Source organism: Bos grunniens, chromosome 6, assembly GCF_055505025.1.
Source record: "Bos grunniens cultivar Pamir isolate PY7600 chromosome 6, Bosgru_T2T1.0, whole genome shotgun sequence".
NCBI lineage: Eukaryota > Metazoa > Chordata > Mammalia > Artiodactyla > Bovidae > Bos > Bos grunniens.
Genome location: NC_141170.1, coordinates 30,186,166 through 30,208,129, shown reverse-complemented (window position 1 = coordinate 30,208,129; position 21,964 = coordinate 30,186,166). Strand labels below are relative to the sequence as shown.

The following is a 21,964-nucleotide window of genomic DNA, read 5'->3' as shown; positions in this document are numbered from 1 at the left end:
GTAGAGAATCCACCTAATGTGGGAGACCTGGGTTCAATCTCTGGGTTGGGAAGATCCACTGGAGAAAGGAAAGGCTACCCACTCCAGTATTGTGGCCTGGAGAATTCCAAAGACTGTATAGTCCATGGGGTCGCAGAGTTGGATGCGACTGAGCGGCTTTCACTTCACTTCGGGAAGATCCCACATGCCGTGGGACAACTAAACCCGTGAGCCTTGACTACTGAAACCCAAGTGCTCTAGGGCCCATGCTTCAAAACAAGAGAAGCCACTGCAATGAGAAGCCTGTGCAGCACAACTAGAGAATAGCCTCTGCTCGCCACAACTAAAGAAAGCCCGCCTGCAGCAATGAAAACCCAGGACAGCCAGAAAACAAACAAACAAAAGCTGTAGCAAGACCACGATTCAGGTGAAGCATCTGCCAGCATGAGGGATGGCAACCATATGAAGAAAAAGAGCAAGCATGTCCTTCAGGGCGCCTCTGTCACCACCAGGGCCGCTACCTCTTGTTAGGGAAGCTGGTGTGCAGGGTCTGTGGTGGTACCTGTGGGCCAGTAACTGGGTGGTCCTCCCAATGCCTCCTCCACCCCAAGAATGGGGCATCTGAGGCAATGATTATTTAGATGTCCTACAGTAAAGAAATCCTTCCACATTTGGATTACTAAAATGACTGTTCAAGTACATATAATATCAGTCCTAGGTAAACCTCAGAGGGGTAAAGTTGAGTCATTGCTCTTGATTTAATTTTAAATGTTAAATTAAAATTTCTACAGGTAATCTGGTATACTTTAAAACCATAGATATTAGAACTTACACAACCTCAGAGGTCATAGTCCAACAGATTTTTATAGATGAGGAAGATGAAGACCATAGAGATTAATTAACATGCAGAAACAATCAATTATTGACAGTCTAAAGAGACTTCTGGGTTCCCTGAAGGCTCGGCAGTAAAGAATCTGCCTGCAACATAAGAGACACAGGAGATGCGGGTTTGACCCCTGTGTCTGGAAGACCCCCTGGAGGAGGAAATGCCAACCCACTCCAGTATTCCTGCCTGAAAAATCCCATTGGCAGAGGAGCCTGGCGGGCTATATTCCAAAGAGTTGAAAAGAGTCGAACACAACTGAACATGTATGACCATGAAGAAGAGCAAAGTGACTTCTATTTTCTGGTTCAGTTCAGTTCAGTCGCTCAGTTGTGTCCGACTCTTTGCGACCCCATGAATTGCAGCACGCCAGGCCTCTCTGTCCATCACCAACTCCCAGAGTTCACTCAAACTCACATCCATCAAGTCGGTGATGCCATCCAGCCATCTCATCCTCTGTCATCCCCTTCTCCTCCTGCCCCCAATCCCTCCCAGCATCAGAGTCTTTTCCAATGAGTCTACTCTTCGCATGAGGTGGCCAAAGTACTGGAGTTTCAGCTTTAGCATCATTCCTTCCAAAGAACACCCAAGACTGATTTCCTTTATAATGGACTGGGTGGATCTCCTTGCAGTCCAAGGAACTCTGAAGAGTCTTCTCCAACACCACAGCACGATACTGGATGCTTGGTGCTAGTGCACTGGGACGACCCAGAGGAATGGTATGGGGAGGGAGGAGGGAGGAGGGCTCAGGATGGGGAACACATGTATACCTGTGGCAGATTCATTTTGATATTTGGCAAAACTAATACAATTATGTAAAGTTTAAAAATAAAATAAAATTTAAAAAAGACAAAAAAAAAAAAAACTATGTTAAAAAAAAAAAAGCATCAATTCTTCAGCGCTCAGCTTTCTTCACAGTCCAACTCTCACATCCATACATGACCCCTGGAAAAACCATAGCCTTGACTAGACGAACCTTTGTTGGCAAAGTAATGTCTCTGCTTTTGAATATTATGCTAGTTTAAAATTGGTGTGAATAAAAATTTCTAGTAAGTTGGAAATGCTAGCAGAAATGGGAAAGGTGGCTTTATCTGGCTACATTTCAAAGTTCTTAGCTGTTCTCAGGAACAGGGAACCAACACTTGTCATAATAACTGAAAGAGGGATGGAAAATGAACCTCAATTCAACTCAAGACCCAGGAGGTTTGGACAGAAGGCACAGAGGGAAGATAGGCAAAATCTCACAGAGAGAAACCTTAAAAAGAAATGTAACTCATGGATAATCGAATGCTCTAAAAAAAGAAATTCATGGATTTCTTATCATACTGACCAAGAAACATACCAATAAATCTCAAATGAAAAGTTTCAGGAATATAATCAGACTACACAGAACACCATAAACATCAAAGTGTTAAATGTAGGTTAAAGGTAAGTAAGTAAAGACGCTCAGTCATGTCCGACTCTTTGTGACCCCATGGACTGTAGCCTACCAGGCTCCTCTGTCCATGGGATTTTCCAGGCAAGAGTACTGGAGTGGGTTGCCATTTCCTTCTCCAGGGGATCTTCCCAACCCAGGGATCGAACCCAGGTCTCCTGCACTGCAGCCAGACGCTTTACCGACTGAGCCACCAGGGAAGTCCTCTGGTAAAGGTACACTTACTGAATTTTGAGATGGAACAAAAAAGAGAAGAACAACTAAGATGGAGGTATAAGACCTAAGGAAGCTAATATATACTGAAGAAGATAAAGTGTAGTTTACCAAGTAAAGATTCAGGGTTCCTTTTAAGTGGAAAAATGCAGTATATATGAACATGTTAGTTGCTCAGTTGTGTCCAACTTTTTGTGACCACATGGAGACTGCCAGGCTCCTTGTCCATGGGATTCTCCAGGCAACAATACTGGAGTGGGTTGCCATTCCTTTCTCCAGGGGAACTTTCTGACCCAGGGATCAAACCTGGGTCTTCTGCATTACAGGCAGATTCTCTACCATCTGAACCACCAGGGAAACCCCTGTATATATAGATCTATACATTTACAAACTCACACACACACACACACTTATAATGGTAAGACCCAATTTAACTACTATTCAAGACAAGCCAAGGAGTGAAAACAATCTGTAATTCACTCTTGCATTGGACAAGTATGCAGGCTGGTTGCACATGCCCAAGCCATTCAACTAGAGGCCACTGTACATCTGTAGCATTGAGTTCATTTTGTCTGTTCTGTCTGATGAAAGAGATGTATACAACAGGAGGGCCTCCCTGGTGGCTCAGTGGTAAAGAATTTGTCCGCCAATGCTGGAGATGCAGATTTGATCCCTGGATTGGGAAGATCCCCTAGAGAAGGAAATGGCAACCCACTCCAGTGTTCTTGCCTAGAGAATCCCAAGGACGGGGGAACCTGGTGGGCTGCCGTCTATGGGGTCACACAGAGTTGGACACGACTGAAGCGACTTAGCAGCAGCAGCAGCAGCTGGAGATGCAGATTTGATCCCTGGATTGGGAAGATCCCCTAGAAAGGAAATAGCAACTCACTCCAGTATTCTTGCTTGGGAAATCCCATGGGCAGAGGAGCCTTGCCAGCTTCAGTCCAGGCGGGACAAAGAGTAGACACGACTTAGTGACTAAACAACAGCAACAATACAAATAGGAATGTAACCAGAGTCCTCTAAGCAAGGAGCCTAGAAAATGGGCCGCATAAAACGTGGTGGGAGAGGTATCATGGCTAAGAGCCTGACATGAGCCACTAACAGTCTCAGTTGACATCTTTTTTGACATCTCTGAAAGCTTCATCTTTCTGAGTCTCAGTGCAATGGACAGAATAAGAATACTATCTCATATGATTGGGGTTAAGAATTGAAAGATTTAATTTATGCACACAACAGCTCAAAAATTTTAAGAGTGAGGAGAAAAGTACATTAAAGCACATAAGAGTATAGGAAGTAGAAAAGAAAACCTGGAAGGAAAACAGCCACCGCATGGAAAAAGGGTTCAATTTGCTCTGAATGTCTACAGCAAATAAAACTAAAACCAAGGGTTCACTGTTAAAGGAGAAGATTTCAGGTCAGTATAAGGAGAATTGAATGCTGGCCCAAAAGCTGTAATTTCTTATGACCCTTTTGGCCATGGGCAGATTCTGTTATCTTACTCCATATCTCATAATACCTAATTGAGGACTGAATTCTTCTTTTCTTCAGGATTATTTGATAAGAAATTTCTAGCATAATAATTCCAATACAAGTAAATGTCTGAAGCCAGGCCTGTCATCTACAGAAACTCATGGACATTCCAAGAGACTTCTCATAATGCGGTTGTTCTGAATTAGCATAAAGGTTTCACACACAAAGTTTTAACATGTAGTTAGTGTGCGCTTAGTCATTCAGTCGTATCCAACTCTTTGTGACCCCCCACACTGGAGTGAGTTGCCATTTCCTTCTCCAGGGGATCTTCCCAACAGAGGGATTGAACCCACATCTTCCGTGTCTCCTGCATTTCAGGTGAATTCTTTACCCACTGAACCACTGGGGGTGTCCTAACATGTACTTAATGTATCAATAATTGAAATGTAAATGCATTTAATGTAAAAGATGCTGAAATCAATGTTAGTGAGTTCACAAAATCAGGGAACAATATAATTTTAAACTAAAGAAAAACAGATTAAAAGAACTAAATTAATTTCTGGAGGAGAAGTGATGCAGGGAAGGGAGGGCCTTACAGCCATGGCTGAATAGCAGTGACAATGATACTTTTAAATACTATGGGAGACTTTTATGTCAGAAAACTATGAGAGTCATAAAATAAATAAAAGGCGGCAATTATAACAAATAGCTTGTGATACCTGAGTTAGTATAATGTACATATGAAAAATGAAAGTGAAAGTCACTCAGTCGTGTCCAACTCGATGTGACCCCATGGACTACAGGCCATTAGGCTTCTCGGCTCATGGAATTCTCCAGGCAAGCATACTGGAGTGGGTTGCTGTGCCCTCCTCCAGGGGATCTTCCCGACCCAGGAATCGAACTCAGGTCTGGTGCATTTCAGGAGGACTCTTTACCATCTGAAACACCAGGGAAACCCATAGCATACAGATAATCACCCTAAATTAGTAAATTCATTTTTGTTTGGTAAATTTAAAAATCAGCACAGTGCCGAGAAAATATAAAGGACACAATTCATGTTCTCAATAGCAATATTATATTATAAAATGATGAAATAAAAAGGCACTTTTTAAAAGGTTAAATTTACCATTCACCAAAAGAAAAGTATTATTTAACAATAGTCACTATTATGCCAGACTAGTAAGTTAACCGGAGTACCCCAATAGAAATCAAGATCAGTTATGGAATGTTCCAAGTTGGCACAAATTTGTGAAACTGTCTCAGAGTATAACATGGATAGAAATAATCAAATATAAGGCAATAGTATTTATACATAGGAGAAAATATTCTTTCAGTGTGGCAAATCAACAAATATTAGGTGTCTCTATTGGGCAAAGCACTGGATATCATTTATTATTTTGCTTCTCAAGGTTTAAAAAGTTGCTTCCTTTACATTATTCACTTTTAAAATGTACCTAATAAATTGACTGCTTGCCATCTTACCAGGCCTTGTCAATAACAGGATGTAAAGTTTTTTCGGCTCTGAGACACACAGGATATGATAAGAGTTGCAGAAATAATCAGCATCACAGAATTAAATATATTCTAAGACTTGAATTCTAGTCCCAAATCTGCCACTGACAAACTGAGTGACTTTCGATTGGTCGCTTAACCTCTGTGAGCCTCTGTTTTCTCACTGGCAAATTATAATCATACTTGCTCTTTTTGCTTCACACACCTGCTATTCAAATCAAACAAACTGCCACAAACTGCCCTCAGCAAAATAAAAGGCACATGAGAACACTTCTACCTATCCATACCAAAAGTCTTAAAGGTTTATGAACATATTTTCCAATCTATCCAGAAAGAGCACAGAAAAACAAACAAACAAAAAAACAAAAAACATAACTCTCCCCATCTTAGTTTTCACTGAAAAGGATTTGAAAAATCTTGTACTGTAAATTTATTTACTCTCAACAGAATAATAATAGAATCAAAGATACAGTTTAAATTATCAAAAAAAAAAAGGGGGAAAAATTTAACAATTTTATTTTTCAAAAATACTTTTTCCAGCAGAGGGCAGTACGCACATGTTAGAGGAGGTTGAAGGAGAGGCTGTGTTACACACCTGAATGTATTTACACACCACTGGGTATGTCTGCCTTTTGTATATTTACACGTAAATAAAATAAGCTCCTTAAAATGAAATAGGAATTTTAAAATATTCTAACCTGAGAAAAACATTGAGTGACTGGACTCTTAAATATTGAAGACATCTTTATGTAGATTGTTTTTCAGTGTCATCTGATTGACACATTATGAGAGGCACGAAGAAACTTAGGATTTGGGTATAAATTAACCCTGAGTTTTAACAACCAATAAATGATATACAGAAAAAAATAAACAGATCATACTGAATTAAAATTTTGGATATGTTAAGATGAATGAAAATAATATTTTTTAAGAAAGCATTTTTATAACACTTAGTGATAAGGAAAGCTACTTTTTCCTAATTTAAAGCAGAATCAAGAACACAAAAAACCAGCATTAACACAGAGCTTTCCAAGTTCCAGACACGGTTTTAAATACTTTACCTATGTTAATCAAATAATGCATAATCTTTGCAACAACTTTAAGGATATCATTATCTCCATTTTACATCAAACAAAATTGAGGCCCAGAGAGGTTAAGTACTTTGCCCAAGGTCACAGCTAGTGCACAGAGTAAAGGATGTACACCTATGCAATCTGGCTCCAGAGTCAGCAGTTTTTACCAGCTCGATACACTTCTACACACTGCAGACCACTGCACTGTCGCGATGCAAAACAAATCTAATTGTAGAATAATCACTACCTCCGAGTTTAAGAAACTGATATGTAAGCATACTGATAAAGATAACTAGAAAAAACTTTACTTCTTTTTCATAATTTTCCTTTGTGTAAATTTTAAGGAAATGAATTAATTGGACATGGGTTTGGGTGGACTCTGGAAGTTGGTGATGGATAGGGAAGTCTGGCGTGCTGCGGTTCATGGGGTCACAAAGAGTCGGACACGAGCGACTGAACTAAACAATTAACTAGATTTGAAATTGACTCCATTTAAGGATTTCTTGATGGTCAATATAATCTAAAAATATATTGGGGAAAAAATGAAAAGGAGCTGGAGCAAATCACTGGAAAAACTGAATAGGAAAAGAAAAGATAGGGCTGAAATTTATAACCAGTGTTTTGGGTTGTAAGCAAAGCATTAAGCATAAACATTCTAAGAAGTCATATATCAGATATTACATAAGGCAAATCAAAGTTTATCGATGCAAAACTGAATATCCTGTCACCATGTCAGGAAACCTAAGGAGCACAGGTGGATTTTCTACAAGGTGATCAGGGTTGAGGCCAGAATATTTATTTACCTGAAAAATGGGGTAAATAGGATTTTAATTTTTAAGTAACCTTAAATTGGAAGGGATTGCCAATGTGAAGGTGGGGAAAGGTAATGATTTTAGGAATACTTGATTTACTTGATTAATTAAATCAAGTATTCCTTTCCTTAAGAGGAAAATTCCTTCCAGGTTTGTTCCCTGACAGGACCATTTCTCCCAGGACATTTCCCTGGCAGGACACTGTGACCTGCTTTGTCTGACTAGCTGATGAACAGCTTTGTCTGCCTTTGACAAAAAAAAAAAAAAACACTCATATTTCTTTAGGACGGAGGGATGAGGTCTTGAAAGGCCATATTGCTCAGTGCTTAAGGGTATGGGCTCCAAAGTCAAACTGCCTGGGTTTGCTCTTAGCTATGTGACCTTGGGCATCTTATTTGTCTCTGTGCCTCAGTCTTCTCATCTGTAAAATGGGATGATTACACTACTGTCCTTACAGGATTGCTGAGAGGAATAAAGGAGGTCACATATGTACAGTGCTTAAAGGTGCCTGGGCCTTGCAAATATAAAAACAAAAATTGTTAGCCATCATTAGTAACATTATATAGAAACAAATAAATGGTATACATGTATAATTTTTTTTAAAGAGACTTTTTGTTAACTAAAGGCAAAGAGGTAATGACAAGACAGCCTCGGTGACTTTGGCTGGACATAAACGAATCCTATAGTAGACTGGGAAAATATATTACTCTATCCACAACCATACCTTGTTGAGCAAAAAGTTCCAAACATATATCTGCTTAGATTTGCAGTCCTGTCCTCTATATTTTTACTCAGGGTGTAGCTATCTCCTAATCTGTCACCTCCTTTCTCCTCACTTCCAATTTCAGAATAATGACTACTTTTTTAAAAAATTGAAGTATAGTAATTTAAAATGTTGTATTAGTTTCAGGTGTATAGCAAGGTGACTCAGTTATACTCTGTATTTCATATTCTTTTCCATTATGGGTTATTACAAGATATTGAATATAGTTCCCTGCACTGGACGGTAGGTCCTTGTTGACTATTTATTTTATATACAGTAGCACTAGAGGTAAAGAACTCGCTTGCCAATGCAGGAGATGTAAGAGATGCAGGTTCGATCCCTGGGTCAGGAAGATGCCCTGGAGAAGGAAATGGCAACCCACTTTAGTATTCTTGCCTGGAGAATCCTATGGACAGAGGAGCCTGGTGGGTTACGGTCCATAGGGTTGCAAGGAGTTGCACATAACTGAGGCAAATTAGCATGATGAACACGTGTATCTCTTAATCTCAAACCACTAATTTCTCCCTCCCCTAATAACTACCTTTTATGAATAGTCTCATCTAATATTTAGTGAACTGAATTGTGCCTAAGGGTCCTAGGGGTCGGGAACTGATTGACACATGAGTTTAAGTCTCTGCTCTTACTATTGTCGTTTGGTTGCTAAGTCGTGTCCAATTCTTTTGCAACCCTATAGACTGTAGCCCACCAGGCTCCTCTGTCCAAGGGATTTCCCAGGCAAGAATACTGGAGTGAGTTGCCATTTCCTTCTCCAGGGAATCTTTCTGGCCCAGGGATCAAACCTGATTCTCCTGCATTGGCAGGCAGGTTCTTTACTGCTGAGTCTCCAGGGAACCCTGTTCTTACCATGAATATATTCTAATAGGTAAAACAGGCACTAAGTATGGAAAATATAAATCATCACAAAAAGACATGCAGACGAGGTCATTTCAGATAGGAAAGGGTGCTATGAAGAAAATCTGAGTGATGAGCTAGAGGACAAGAGAGAGAGGAAGAAGCTACCTGAAGCTGGGCAATTCAGAGCCTGAAGACCCATTTGGACAAGAAGAAAATAGGCAGTTGCCTCTCTGGGGCACAAGTGATCCAGGAAAAAGGGAAGAGCTGGTACAAAAGCTCAACCTCTGTTATCAAGAATGTCAAACACTACGAAGGAGACATCTTGATTATGTAAAAAAGAGACTGAGACCCAGAGAAGTTATGCAATTTGTTCCCCAAATGATTAGCACAGCTACAAATCCAATAAGTCTATATGACACCAATGTCTGTTCTCTGTTATAACCATCTTGCCTGTCTTTTTCTTCCTGTCATAGTGGAAGTGCTAAGTTTCCTTCCTTTAGGATCTTTCACACTTCCTTAAAGATATTTATTTGCTCCAAAAAATCAATGCCATTTTTCATATTCAATCGCCCCCCTTCTTGGGGTTCTTTTCCCTCTTTTACTAATATTCCCAATTTTCCTTCATCATGAAAAAATAAAGGCACCCATAATATTTTGTAGCATTTAGTACTGTTTATCACTACATTCATAAATGATATTATTTAAATTCATCAATGATATTCAAGTTATTTAGCTAAATTTTAATAATTTCTCCTTTTCCACTGGCTCACCCACACATCAGTGTGTCTCAATATTTTGTTTTTGATCCTCTTTTCACATTCTTTCTCTGCAATATTTCATCCACTGCTGTTTCTTCAACCAATGTCTATAGACTGATGAATCTCAAATATCTCACACTGAGTCACCTCTCTCAGGCTTCACAGTCATCTGTTCAGCTTTAGTAAGAGATCTATCTATTTGGAAATACATCAATATATCTCAAAGTATACTCACCCTCTCCTGTTCTTCTCTCTGAGTATTCTATCACAGTTAAAGATGAAACCATCTTTTTAAAAAAAATTATTTATTTTTGGCCATACTGAGTGGCAAGCGGGATCTTAGTTCACCAAACCAGAGATCATATCCACACCCCCTGCATTGGAAGTGTGGATTCTTCACCACTGGACCACCAGGGAAGTCCTAAAGATGAAACCATCTTGATTCTTTCTTCTTCTTCAAGCATTATAGTCAGTATATTACCGAGTCCTGCAGCACCACCGCTCACATCTGTCTCTCCTGTCCACCTTCACGTCCAACACCTCAGTATGTGTCCTACTCAGTTGAACTGCTGCAACCACCTCTTAAAACTTTTGCAAATGTTTTCATTTGGGTAATTTGGGCTCATTTCAGTAGTTCTCCAGAAGGACAGATTATCGGGTTCACATAGCTGTTCTCCATAAGCATGAGGCTCTCATTTTATGGTTAATTATGCTTTGACTTCCCTAGGCATCAAAGGAGCTTTGGGTGGACCAAGAATAGGCAATTCAGCTATAAGGCCTCATGAAGTCTTCCAGCCTTTGGAATAGTGGAAACATACCAAAAGCTCTGGCAGAACTGATTTCTTTCTTCAAGAATGAGAAAGACGATTTGCTTAGCAAACTAAAAAGTTTTTCTGCTGTAGGACCCTTGAAAAAATACAGGCTGAAACAAACCAGGGAAACAAGTATTTATTGCTTGTTCAGTTAAAATTAAAGGACCTATGAAACAGCAGCACTGCTTGCGTATCATGTTATGTGAATTTCACCTGTGATGAAGGGAGTTTCTTCCAGAATGATGGGTCCAGGATATTCCAGGGAAGGTGTACATATTTATACAAGGGGTGGCTGAAATGATGTGTGCTTACTCCAGTCTGTCTCTGTGACCTTATGTGTTCGATCCACATTGGGGACAGTAAGTTTTTTGAGGTAGGGAGGGACAGTATAAATCACAAGGAATGTGAAGCCAGATGGACTACATTTTGTCCCCTAATTTGGGCACTTATATAGTAATACTATATGTCTATGTTCATAGCACAATGTCTAACAGAGTCTCTTCCTCCAAATCATTCAATTTTATCCTGAATTCTCTTTTCAAAACACAGACTAATCTTTAAAATCCTTTTCATAAACCCTTCTTCATTAGCACCGTGAATTTCAAACTCCTCAGCATAGTACACACATTTTTCTACAGGCAGCCTCAGATTCTTTACCCAGCCTCACCTTCTGCCATCTCCATCTCCAGTAGCTCCAAAGACATCATGAGCTACCACTTTTAAAATCTTTATAAAATCTGTTCCCCATCTTCCAAAACCCATCTTCTCTTTTTCTAGCAGGGAAATGCTAATTCATTCTCTAAGTTTCAAGTCAAATGACACATCCTCTATGAAGATTTCATTCGTCAGTAATGTTACTTGCCAAACCACATCCCCTCCTTCTCAGTTAATGTTTACACAGTATTTTGTGGCTGAATCTCTTCACATTTTATTATAAAATGTGAAACTATTATTTTAAAATGTGAAACTATTTATTTATAAAATGTGAAACTATCACATTTTATTATTATTACTTCTTGATTTGTTTATTTCACTGCTAGAGTTAGCTTCTTGTGAAAAAGGAGCTAAATTGTATTCATTTTTGCCTCCCTAGCATCTAACAAGACTCGGGTATGTCTGCTAGGTAAATAAATGTGTGGAGTGCTAATGTGAATTCAAATATAAAGAATGGATTAAAGATAATTAAAGACAATAACCCAAATCACAGAACTGCTACATGATTTGCTCAAGTTGCCTGAACATGTATACTCCCCAGATAAATCTGCCTCGAACTCACATTCAGCATTTTCAGAAACACTAGCTAAGAAATTAAAAGCAGTGAAGGGATTGAATCATCATTAAGCAACCAATAACCACATTAGTTTGCTAATCCTTAAATAAGTCCATTAATGCTCTGTTAGGATTAGCATACTTCCGGGAGCATACATTTTCCCGTAAAAGTATTAGGTAGGGAAGCTTGCCATATCCAGCAAAATACATTTATGAATTCCCAGTTCATTGTCCATCATAGGTGGCCAATTTTAGTACATGAGAAAACTGAATGCTCTTAATTATTAATGATTACTTGGAAGTACAAGATTTTTTTTTTCACACATTTAAAAAAGGGAGTTACCCTTTTTTAAATGAATTGTTTTCTCTTGGTAAATCCTGAGATTAAGGGATTGACTCAATTCTCTGCAGGGCACTGAACATTTTAATAGGCACATCAGACCCAGATCACCTCACAGATCTTAGCAAATGACAGAGATACCTGCCACCACAAAGTGTTGTTAACGAGAAACTTCGGGCACACGGAAGGAAAATACCCCCCTTCCCCCTCCTCCAACTGCAGAATCTGCTTTATCATCCAGTTAGGGAGAATCTTCAACTAGATTGCTAGCTGATTTGATTCAATCACACAAGTAATTGAATTCTCAATTTTAGTGACTTGAATGGTATTCTAACAAGATAAAAGAACAAGTAAAGACATCAGAATTTTATTTGGCAACGGGGACATGACTGAGCGACTTCACTTTTTTTTTTACAATAATGCATCAACTTTGTGACAAGAGGCAGTAAAGCCTACGGAGGAAGAGCAATGGTTTCTGAAGGCAGAAGGATCTATCCAGGCTCAAGTCTTGACTGTGACACACTTTAGCTGTGTGACTCTGGAAAGATCACCTATGTTCTTTACATTTCAATCTCTTAATTTACAAACCAGGACTGAAAATGAACCTATAGTTGAAGAATTTTCTATAATTCTTGTGAAGCATTTAACATCACGAACAGGCACACAGCAAAGGCTAAATGTTGTGCTAGTTGATCAGTTGTGTCCAACTCTTTGCGACACCATTGGCTGCAGACCACCAGTCTCCTCTGTCCAGGGGATTTTCCAGGCAAGAATACTGGAGTGGGTTGCTATTTCCTTCTCCAGTAGTATAAACCCCCATTCTTAAAGACATTAAATCATTCTTCTGAATCTAGACCTGAAACTAGATTATTTCTAATATCTTCAAAGATTGCATTGAAGCCTTGATTCTACACAATCTTTTGTTTTTTTAAATAGGCTACCCCATCTATGTGAATGGCCCCATTATCCAGTAGTATTCAAACCAGAAAAGTGTAAATCAGGGTGGATTCCTCCCTTCCCTTGAGCTCCCTATTTGATCCACTGACAAACTCTATTGATTATACTATGAATGTTGCTGCTGCTGCTGTTTAGTCACTAAGTTTTGTCCTGCTCTTTGTGACCCCATGGACTACAACCCACCATGTTCCTTTGACCATGGGATTTCCCAGGCAAGAATACTGGAGTGGGTTGGCATTTCCTTCTCTAGGGAAACTTCCTGACCCAGGGAATGAACCCAAGTCTCCTGCCACCTGGGAAGCCACTCTACTATGAACACTCCCTTACTGTTGCAATCCTCATTGTCCAGTAAACTATCATCTGCCTAGACATCTACAATTGATTTCTAATTGATCTGTCTTCATTGTCCCTAGATCACTGCCATCTATTCTTTACAACACAGAAAGAGGCTTTCAATGACTTTCCACTAATTCTCTTAAAATTGAATTCAGTCTCCTCCCATGACCTGAAAGATGCCTGCCCTCTTCTTCAAGCTCCACCTGACTCCTTGAATGATAGACTCAAGCCACAGTGGCTTTCTTTTTATAACTAAAACACTTGCTCTTGTTCAATGGCTCTTTCTTCTATTTTCAATCTCAACTTAACCATCATTTCTTGGGAGAAGACTGTCCCTACCGCCCGTTAGCCCTGTTATTCCCTTTGTAAGCAAACTGTTGGTTCCCTGTAGAGCTCTTATCATAATCTTTGATGTGCTTGCTTGATTTCCCCACCAATCTCTAATCTGAATATGAACAGGAAATGTCTTTTGTGTTCCCAACTAAATACTTGGTACACAGCATTAAAATATTTGCTAAAATACTGAATGAGTTACACTTTTATTGGATATATACTATGTGGCTGCCACTGTTTTGCATGTGTGTGTGCTAAGTCACTCAGTCGTGTCGGACTCTTTGCGACTCTGGGGACTGTAGCCTGCCAGGCTCCTCTGTCCATGGGATCCTTTAGGCAAGAATACTGGAGTGGTTCCCATGTCCTCCCTCCAGGGGATCTTCCTGACCTAAGGATTAAACCTGCAACTCTTTAAGTCTCCTGCACTGGCAGGCAGGTTCTTTACAACTAGCACCAGGGAAGCCCTGACACTATTTTAGATGTAAATATGAAGCTTAAAAGGAGAAGGCAATGGTACCCCACTCCAGTACTCTTGCCTGGAAAATGCCATGGACGGTAGAGTCTGGTAGGCTGCAGTCCATGGGGTCCTTAGAGTCGGACAGGACTGAGTGACTTCACTTTCACTTTTTACTTTCATGCATTGAAGGAAATGGCAACCCACTCCAGTGTTCTTGCCTGGAGAATCCCAGGGATGGGGGAGCCTGGTGGGCTGCCGTCTATGGGGTCGCACAGAGTCGGACACGACTGAAGCGACTTAGCAGCAGCAGCATGAAGCTTAAAAATGCATAGTAACTGTACTCAAGGAGCAAACAACCTATCAGAGAGCTACTGCCAGGAATGCAAACATTTTATAATAAGAAGGGGATGATTTGTGAAAGGTTCACAGGAGCTGACAGCTGACCCTGATCTTGATAAATGAAATATTACCATAAAAGAAAAATGGAGATGAAGGGGGAGGACGGAACAATGGGAAGAAAGTTTGGAGACAACAAAGAACAAAGGCACCAGAGATGGATTTTAATTGCCATGATATCTTCTACCCATAGCCTTGGTTCTGAACACAATGGAAATTGTGGAAAGATGAGGTTTTCTGAAGCCAATACATTTAATTTCATCTGACCAACATAACTGCTGTAAGCAATATAGTACAGAATATATGTGCTGTTATTTCCTCATCTATAAAATGAAGGGATAATAATAATATGCTTCTTATGGTACTTCCAAATGGGAAATTCCATGATTCTTGATTTTCTCTTTCATAAGATTCTTAAGGGCAGGAATCATGGACTGATAGTTGAATAAATGTTTAATGAATAGATTCACTTTTACACAACTTATACTCATGTGCTATTTTTGTTTACTAGTCCCAATATATGTGGACTTCAAATTCTGATACCAATTTAATACGACTGTGAAAACCAACACAGGATCTACTTTCTGGGTTGCTTTTTGAAACAAATTAGGTAGGTTAATCTTAGTCAATATTAGAATATTAATACTTCTTTAACCTTTCTTTATCCTGTCAGAGATATTAACACATAATAAAAAGGAAAGCTTTGCATGAGACAAAGAAAGAATAACAATAAGATAGTAATGCCATCACCCTTTATCACCAAAATGTGTAAAAGTGAATATGCAAAGAAAGAAAATGATTCCCAGAGTCAAAACAAATGGTAAGTACTAGTTAGGTGTTGCAGTGGCTGAGAGAAATTCTAGCTTCTAAAAGGATTACAGTAGATGGAACATATGGCTTTTATGTCCTTTTGACTTTCACTTAATAATTTGGTAAAAGTTAACCAGTTCCAGAACAACAACAGCAAAAAATGGCATGATCCCGTAGCATCAGCTTCTACTTCTTTCAAATCAAACTAACATTTAGAAGAGTGGTCTTCATTTCATCATCTTTACCAAAATCTGTGCTTCCTGGTGTTAATCTACAAAGAATTTCTTTATATTCTCCCAGTGTATTAAACATAGTAAATACCCATCCATTGTTGGCTAAGAAACTATAAGCAGAAGTAAACAAAGAGGAGCAACCTCTCTGGAAAGTTCTATAATTGCTATCTAAGTTCATTTTCTTATTTTACATTAATCTCCTTTAATGTAATGTGTATGTAGTCAAATTCAAATATATGCTGTGCATCTATTTGGAACTTTGAATATTCAACCATCTTCTCTGACTGGAAGTCCCTGTTGTTCATCTTCAAAGATCTAACTTCTAACATTCAAGCATACTTCTTCTTCATACCTCTAGTTCAAAGACAACCCTAGTATTCTTCCCCCACAGCACAGAATCAATACTTGCTTTCAGTCAATTAGCCCTTTCTAGATGATTTTATACATAATAATTTACAAATCTAATTTCCCCTAGTAAAGTATATCCACAAGTGAGGAAACACCTCTATTATACTAGAAGGTTTCTGGTTTGAATAAGTGGCTGCATTAAGAGAGTCATTTACTGAGAAAAGGAAGGATAGGCAAGCTTCAATTTATTTGCTCTAAACTCTGAAAGTATGTGCAAGAACACTATGCTGAAACAAAAAATAATAATTTTTAATAAAATGTTATTAAACTTTACACTTAAAATGCATATTTTATTATATGTCAGCTATGCTTTAATGAAAGTTTATGTTTAAGAGTAAAGAGTTTTTAATATTTTAATATTGACTTTATTTACTATTGTATCATATATTCATTGCATATTTTTTTCCTATTGTGTTTAAGCAAAAACACATAAATCACTTTCTCTGACAACCCATCTCTACCCATATTTGAAGTCTCTTAAAAAATAGCATTTTATATTATATCCTTTAAAAGTTAAAAACACAATAAATGAAACAGGACAAAACATCAGATCAGGTGTTCTTTTAATGCATTGACTTTTTTCATTAACTTCATTCTGAAGTAATTTCAGACTTACATAAAAGATTGGAAATACAGAAAAAAGAATTTCCATACACCCCTGACCCAAGTTCTTCAAATGCTAGCATTCATCATAACTACAGTACACAGTACAAATTTAGAAAATTAATTTTAATGTGATACAATCTACTGACCTAAAGAGTCACTTAAATTTTTATCAAGTGTTCCACAAACCTTTTTACTGCTCTATGATCCAATCTATGACATTTGGTTGCCATATCTTCTTAGTGTTCCTAAATCTGGGGCAGTTCCTCAGTTTTTCTTTCAAGACTCTGATAGTTTTGAAGAGTACTGGTCAGTTATTGTGTAGAACGCCCCTCAATTTAAATTATTCTGATGGCTCCTCATGTTGTTTTAAAATACAGTCATATCTGTTTGTTTTTTCTTTATAGATGAGTCTGGGAGAAATTTCGAGTTCTATGAAAGAGGATGAGTTAAAAATAAACATAGATGGAAGGCAATGGAGATTCTCACTTTCACTGACTCATTTGCAAAGACGCTGGGGATTCAGTGGAGGGCATGTTTCCTCTTAAGGGATCTTAGTAAAATCACCTGGCGCCTGTTCACTTGAGACCCCAGAGCAAAGTGTTAACTCAGTGAGCTGTCTTTCCAGTGTCCAAATCCCAAGATTTCCATGACAAATCACGTAAAGAACTTTAGCATGCTCATTTGCACAGTTATCACTGCCATTGGACTTCCCTGGTAGCCCAGCTGGTAAAGGATCTGCCTGCAATGCAGGAGACCCTGGTTCGATTCCTGGGTTGGGAAGATCCCCTGGAGAATGGATAGGCTACAGACCCAGTATCCTTGGACTTCCGTGGTGGCTCAGATGGTAAAAAATCTGCCTGCAATGCAGGAGACATGGTTTGGGATCCCTCGTTTGGGAAGATCCCCTGGAGGAGGGCATGGCAACCCATTCCAGTATTCTTGCCTGGAGAATCCCCATGGACAGAAGAACCTAGGGGGCTCATGGGGTCACAAAGAGTTGGACTCGACTAAGCACACACACGCTATCATTAGGCAATAAGGGCCTAAAACAAAGGAAATATATTTGTGTCAAAAGGTGGCAACTATCTAATTTAAAATAGCAGATAAACCAAAGCTATTTAACATTACTCTTGACTTATGTTTCAAATGTTTTTCTTGGTTATACTTAAACTATGATTAACTGGAGTTAAAATTAAATAGAACTTGAAGTTTCACCTTCCTACCTCCCAATAACCTATCTTCTTCTCTTCCTTCTTCTACTTTGTTAAAGCAGAAACAATCATTTATTCTCTCACAGTTTCCACGAGTCAGAAATTTGGGAACAACTTGGCTGGGTGGTCCCAGCTTGGTTTTACTCATGAAGTCAAAGTCAGGTGTCAGCTGGGTCTATTCACCTGAAGTCTTGATTAGGGTCTAGAGCATGCATGCTCAGTCACGTCCGACTCTTTGGGACCCCATAGACTGTAGCCCACCAGGCTCCTCTGTCCATGGGATTTTCCAGAAAGAATACTAGAATGGATTGCCATTTCCTCCTCCAAGGGATCTTCCCCACCCAGGGATTGAACACGCGTCTCTTGTGCCTCCTGCATTGGCAGGCTTGTTCTTTACCATTAGCACCACCTGCTATAAGGATGCCACTTGGAAGGTGGATTTCCTGTATGTATGGCAGTGATGCTGGCTTCTGGCCAGAAGTATCTGATTTTCATCAAATGAGCCACACCACAGAGATGCTTGAGTATTCTCACAGCATGAAAGTTGCTTTCCCCCAAGGTTTTCTTCTGCCCTAAATACTGGGGTAGACTTTTTCTCTTTAAGATGTCACTGGTCTTTGTCTGTTCCCTGAACACAATAGGCTTTTTTGCACCTCCCCCAATAAAATGCAAGACTCTTAATTTTTGGAGAAAATGGTCCCAGGAAGGGTTTTTTGCCTGTCCCTACCCCCACTCCAGGTTAATATTGACAATGAAATCAGCTCAGTGAGGTCTGCATCCCTTTCTCTCCAGATTCTGGTCCTGGCTTATAGGTGGCAAAAGGCTCATGAGATTGGGTGCTGAGATGGGCTCCATCCTAGACTCCAGACATCACCCTAAGCAAATCCTTTGATGTTTTCTTCTCTGAGATTCTGGGAAAACTGGGGCATCAAGTAGGGGTGAGGGCTGTGCCGCCCTTGTTTAAATCCCTCACAAAACTGCCGTTTTGTTTTGGGGCAAGCCCTGTGCCTGTCAATGATTCATGGCAGATACTTGCAAGCATGTCATCTTTCTTCACATCACATGATGAGCCTTCTGCTTCCCTTTGTAGAACTTAGGGGGAAAAGCAAATTGTGGGAAGAGCTTTGAGTTCTTTACAGCCAGTGTCAGCTGGCCGTCTGCTAGGCTCCTTCTCAGTTCTAGACGTTCTATGCTCACACTCTCCTTTCTTCTTTAGAATTTTCGCGTGAGCACAGCCACCGCTATTGTCATCTTCCTAGTGAGGAAACTGAGAAGTTAGCTCTTGTACAAGGTCTCCTACCATATAGTGCTAGGGGCAGGCTAGACTCAAGACTATCTTGCCTTGCCATTATTGTCTTGCATCTCCTACATATTTATTTTTAAATGATTGATACAACTTAAGAACAGACAAATGTAAGAGATGCAGAAGGCAAGGTTTGCGGGGAGAGGTACAGAGCTTCCATGCTCTTTCCAGGCCCTCACCCTCCCAGCACTGTGATGTGTTCACCAACACAGAAGCTAGTCATTGTCTTTTGTTTTTTGGCCATGCAGCACATGGGATCCTAGTTCCCCAACCAGGGATAGAACCTGCTTCCTCTGCATTGGAAATGCAGAATCTCCACCATCGGGCTGCCAAGGAAGCCCCTTCCTTGTCTTCTTTTAATGATTACCATCATTGTATTATCATTATCTCAGATTGTTTTACTAACTTCAAATAACTGTAAAAATTTACCTCAATTTTATTGACATTTTAAGCCTCTGTCTCCTCTAGGGAAAAAAAAGTCACAATAATTTTCCATTTTGCAATATACTTGAAAAAATATTGACATGACCAAATGCTAAATTCCTTTCTAAACACTTCTTTTATTATATTGTTAAACTGATTAAAGCCTTCATGTCATTTATATCCTCTTATTTCAAATCCAAAGTTTCTGTCTGTTCACAATCTACCTCTGTTATTTACACTCATTTGTTCACTTATCCATTCTTTCATTACACAGATGTTTAACATTTAATAATTTAAGAACTCTTTCCAAGACAATAAAGTATGAGATAAATATGAACATTCCTTTGAAAAGGTGTTCAGTTTAAATTAAAGAGACAACCATGAAGCAAATCACTGGGACCTAACAGTACTCCCTTGGTTCAGGAATGGCATGCTAAATATCACCTGGTTTTGGGTACGGAAACTATATTTGACTATCAGGTAAACTAAAAGAAGATTGTATCTGCTGACTAGTTAACTAAGTTAAAGGTGCCAAACCAGACTAAAGGAAACTGTGATCTTTTCTCTATCACAGGGACACGTGCATGCATGCTAAATCGCTTCAGTCATGTTTGACTCTTTGTGACCCAATAGACTGTAGCCCAACAGGCTCCTTTGTCCATGGGATTCTCCAGGCAAGAAAACTAGAGCAAGTTGTTGTGCCCTTCTCCAAGGGATCTTCCCCGCCCAGGTATTGAACCCACATCTCTTGCCTCTCCTGCATTGGCAGGCATGTTCTTTACCATTAGCGCCACCTGGCTAGAAACCCCCCATTTCTCCCCAAATCAATGCAAGAATAGACTTTTTGCTGTCAGTTTTCTTTTATAGTTTCTGCCTGAACCTCTGTGACATGTAAAGTGAAAGCGAAAGTGAAAGTGAAGTCGTGTCTGACTCTTTGTGACCCCATGGACTGTAGCCTATCAGGCTCCTCCGTCCGTGGGATTTTCCAGGCAAGAGTGCTGGAGTGGGGTGCCATTGCCTTCTCCAGGGGATATTCCCGACCCAGGAATCGAACCCGGGTCTCCCGCATTGCAGAAAGACGCTTTACTGTCTGAGCCACCAGGGAAGCCCCCTGTGACATGTAAAGAAAGCCTCTATATTTGGGTAGGGCTCAAGTTTGGAGAGCCATGATTTTAGATAACCATGGGAAGCCATAAAACAAGGCTAGCATAGGAGTTACTAATTATTCCAAACTTGTCATGGAAAACAACAACAAAAAACCCAACTTATTTCTTTGCTTCAAATTTCCAAGAGATAGTTTCATTAGAGTATCATTATTGTTTTTTTTTCATTTCTCCCACTCTTATTTAATTGATCAATTTGAGACAGGGCATTCTCATTTCAGTATTACAGATATAACAGTCTGCAACAGAGCAATGGGAGCGTAGGGAGGGAAGGAAGAGACTCAGTCTTCAGTCTCTCATGCTTACAGCTCTCTACCAGTCCTACAAAGGAAATCTGAAATTACTGAGTTTCAACTTTAATTGAAAACCTGAAATTAAGGGTTTTCTATTAAACCTTTGATTTAATTGGGGGTTGGGGATAGAGGGTTGTGAGCAAGACTGTCTAATTTTTAACAAGGTTTCTAAACCTTGGCACTGTTGACATTTTAGACCAGATAATTCATATTTCTCTACTGTGTAGAGCTGCCCTTTATGTTGTAGTTGTTTAGCAGCATCCCTGGCATCTCTCAGTGGTGGCAGAGCTTCCTTTCCCAGTTATGATAACCAAAAATGCCTCGGTGCATGCTAAATCGTTTCAGTTGTCTCCAACTCTTTGTGACCCCTATGGACTGTAGCCTGCCAGGCTCCTCTGTCCATGGGATTCTCCAGGCAAGAATTCTCCATGCCCCCCTCCAGGGGATCTTCCCTACCAAACACTGCCAAATGTTCCTGGGTGGCAGGAGCTGGGACAAAGTGCTCTCAACTAATTGAGAATAAGAAAAATATTTGTGGCTATACATTTAAATGATGTGTAATTCAGCTCTTATCAATAATAAAACTATTTATTTTTCATCTGCCTTTTCACTATGCCTATCATTCAGTCAATTCTGAACTTGGGAAGGGAGGGGGGACTGTTATTATTACCTCCTAAAAACCTCTACATATACTAATTACTTCAGATGCAATGAACTTCAGTTTTAAAAATTATATTCCCTCTTCCAGTTCCATTCTCTGATGCTCGATTAGCTTTAGAATAATTTCTAGTATTGGAGATAAAAGACTCAGCCTATTACCTAACTTTTTTAATGGTCTTAAAAACAAAATATCTTTGG

The 21,964-nt window shown here is 39.5% G+C and overlaps 1 protein-coding gene across 3 annotated transcripts in view; it reads right to left on the bottom strand.

Moving 5' to 3' along the window:
- The window catches only part of ADAMTS3 (ADAM metallopeptidase with thrombospondin type 1 motif 3), a 278,667-nt gene that overhangs the window by 40,417 nt on the left and 216,286 nt on the right, over positions 1-21,964 (bottom strand). The window lies entirely within an intron of this gene.